Source organism: Rhopalosiphum padi, chromosome 2 (assembly GCF_020882245.1).
Source record: "Rhopalosiphum padi isolate XX-2018 chromosome 2, ASM2088224v1, whole genome shotgun sequence".
Lineage (NCBI taxonomy): Eukaryota > Metazoa > Arthropoda > Insecta > Hemiptera > Aphididae > Rhopalosiphum > Rhopalosiphum padi.
This window is the reverse complement of record NC_083598.1, coordinates 40,572,299-40,576,381: the sequence shown is the minus strand read 5'-3', so window position 1 is coordinate 40,576,381 and position 4,083 is coordinate 40,572,299.

The following is a 4,083-nucleotide window of genomic DNA, read 5'->3' as shown; positions in this document are numbered from 1 at the left end:
ACATCGTCCAAACATTAAAACCTCAGTCGCGCGCGCACGCACCTTGTGCGCGCGCCACAGCGCAGAGCCGTTTACAGTGGTACCAACGATTTATAGCCGCCGACGCCGTGAACCGTCGTACGACATAATAATATTATTAATTATTATTACGTATGTGTAATGTGTACATACTAGTTGTATACTACATTGAAGATTAAACATACTCGTACAAAAATCGAAAAATTAGTATCGTGGAATACATTTTTTTTATTAATTTTGATAGTGACTACAGCTTTAATCGACTTCCAAATTCCAATCGCCGTTAAATTATTACCTAATTGTATAGATTAGAATTCCCTCGTTTTTCGGCTTTATCCGGCGAAACGCGTCAACCGAAAATGCATTTTCGAATAATTAACGACATATTGCGCGTGGTGTTGTGTGTGTGTGTGTGTGTGTGTGTGTGCGTGCGTGCGTGTGTAAGCACGCGTTTGTGCGTGTCGATACCTGCCGAAATTCCAATTTCCAAACGTTTATTCAGTTTATTCGTTTATTGATGGTGCGACGCGTGTTACACACAACTCACTTATGAATTATGACATACAACACATTCATTGATTCCAGTAGATAATTTCTAAACTTCCAAATTCGCTTGTCAATTAAAACTTAAATTTATACATTCCACTTCGACAATCCCACTCATCAAAATTTTCACCAATCACTTTCCATAAACATTGTCATATAACCCTTCCAAAATATCGAAATTGGTAACCGAAGTCGACTAGGCCGATAATTAAATTACATTTTTACTATCTATAAAATTATTTATTAGTTAGCCGCAATGTCTGCAATCAGCTGGAAAATTTAAACATAGATATTATGTACCAAAATAAAAGTTAAATAACTGGCGAACTTAACACATTTTCATTAGACACTTTCTAATTAAAAGGAAAATAATAGTTTCTACACTAAGAGCCCATAGAACCGAACACCGAGTCTTAATTTAATATTGGTTTGACGTCCTCAGTTTTGCAAAATGGAAAAGACCATTTTTTTCTATGAAACCTTCGATAACTTTTATCAAAATATATTGTTTAATGTAAATTACAAGTCATTTTCCTTATTTAGAAAAAAACTGCGTGTTACTTGACGTTTTTCTCCAGTGCACAAAAAATATTGAATAACATAAAATATTTTTAAATGTATGATAAAAAAATTATTCACGAAATTGTTATGATAACACAATTCTATTAATCATCGGTTGTTTGGGCTATCCTCGCGGAAAAAATATGATTATGAAATTAAAAATTGTATTCAAATTTTGTGGTTTTGTTTTTTTTTTTGTGGTAACGAATTTATATAACTCATCGGCTGCTTGGGATTAAATCATAACTTTATAACATTAATTTCACCTTTGTTATTGTTTGAAAACTAACGATCAGAAAAAAATATTGTGTGTGTCCACTATCTGACTCAAAAATATATAGGTACTTGTACCGTTGTACATATGTAACTTAAACGTCCTAAACTATGTTCAGAAACAAACATTTCCTTGTTTAATTAAATACATAATTATTTAATACCATAAGGGTGTGCATGTGGTATGTATAGAATACGCCAAGCGCATAGTACATCACCACCTGTAGGCTGGAGGCAAACACTATTTAAGAAGTGAATAATATGAACTATACCCCAAAATAACACATTTTAGAGAAAAAAATAACAACATTTCAGGTTCACTAACGTGTGTTACTTTTTTAATACTACGTTTTTAAATTTGATTATTTTGAATGATATGAAAACCAGGTACAGCGAAAAACAAAGTTATTTATTAACTATTGATAGGCACAAATTTCGATTCCAAAAATAGTTAAAAAATAATGTTGAACGATGGTTTACTGGTTTAATTGTGAGAAAAACGTAAATCTTGTATTCAATTAAACTCTGATAATGATAATATAATCAAAAATATTATTGAACAAAACATGCATGATGCATCATGACGAAAAACAAAATATTAAGCCGTTAAAATCGCGAAAACATTAATAATAAATTAAAACGGAAATATGTTAACGATATTTTGAGAAACCAAATATGATTTACAATTAATCAGAAAAAAATATGAAATTATACATGATAGTCTATTTTGCCCAAATTAACAATCATTTTGGAAGAATTACATATACTTTATTAGACGGTTCCAATTTAAGGCGATTCCTTAATTATTAATATTTCCTTAATTATTAATAAGTAATAACAAACCATAATTATTATGATTTTCTATTGGTAAATAATAAGGATTCGAATATTTTATTATTTTTTACAAAAAGTAACAGCATTTTTTAAACAATTTTGTTGAGACTTTCAAAAGTTTCCCAAAACTTTTTACTTAAATTTTTACAGTTCACAGCTTACAAAATAATAAATATATACCTTTTTTATTTTTTCTACTTCCTGATAAAGTGATAAAGAATCAAACACCTACGAAAAGATATTTTTGCACATTTTGTCTAGATGTGATAGAATCAATATCATATTTTCTCCGAAAGAAAGTATTTACAGATTTTGAAAAGGCAATACATTTAGATATTTTATAAGTTTGACCTTCTATAATTCTGAAAAGATGTTGATTTCATTTAGGTCAAAGCTATAGTAAAGGAAAATACAATAAAATAACCTATCTGTTCTGAATATAAAATTAATGGCAATACTAGAAAATACTTGAAATACTTGAAATATTTTTTTGGATTACCGTTTTCCCATCCTGACAAAGTGATCAACTGTTCCACACACGATTTATTATCTATTAAGCCGTTGGACGTTAGATGAAAAAATAGATGTATGATGTATTCATTCATCATTGATTATATATTAGTAACATGTAGGATGTAGACTACCTAAATCTAATTTCCTATACTTTCATTATCATTATGGGCAGACTGGGCAGAGTACACGGCTACTATTTTGTAAACTACTAATAGTTGTGAAGCTTTTCATTCTAAGCTCAACGCGATGTTCTTTAATGCCCATCCAAACATTTATTGATTATCTGAAGAGGTTACAAACTGATATTTATACAAAAAACGAAGCACTCATTTATTAAACCATATAATCACCCAAATTAATTAAGATACATTTTTAAGTCAAGCAATGTCAGATTTTCAATTAAAATAAATTAGCAGATTCGAATTCATAAGACAGTTATTTTTTTTTTAAATTTTTCCAATACAATTATATTTATACTTATTACAATTACCGAATTCATGCAATAATACAATAATGAAATAAAAATCAAAAACAATATTTCTAACTTACCTCATACCTGCAGCACTGCAGCAGTAGTTATTATTACTACATAAGTCTGTACAAAAGTTGGGAAGAAAAATATTGTTTAGTTTTTTAATAATTTATGGTATACAACCCGTAAATATTTATGTCTGACTTAAAAAAATAACCGAGACTCAATTCGTAGGTACATATTATATGCAGCCATCTGCGCACACTTATGATTAATAACTAAAATACCTTTAGTCAATAGTTTAAATTTGTTTTTTGTTATTAAATTATATGCTATTAATAATTTGTACAAAACATTAAAAACAATCATATTTGAAAAACCAATTAAAAAATATTATATCGACTGACTCAGCTGTTTTATGTTATTTAACTAACAAGCCGTGAAATAATAATAATTATCGAAATTACCACCAAATGGCAAATATCAACTTATTACTAATGTTCAATAGCTATTTGTATTTTAGAAATACATTTAAATAAATTTAATAAAATTTAGTTCTACTTCATATTTTTACATTACATCTAGAATATGAATTATAAGGTATACCTAAACCTTTATTAGGCTTTATAGCATGTTAAATCTAACCTTCTAAATGTTTGAACCGGTTTCGCTAAACCGTCGAAATCAAGCCTCACGACTAAGTTGCTCGTGGTGTGTGTGAGTGTTATAGGCGTTATAGCTTTCGGTGACAGTCAACTGTCAGGATAAGAAGAACTATAAAACATTGTCATACTGTGGTTTACTGCTTTATTCGATTGTCTAAACATTAGTAACCAAAGTTTTTACACTTGATTTGAATTTATAGG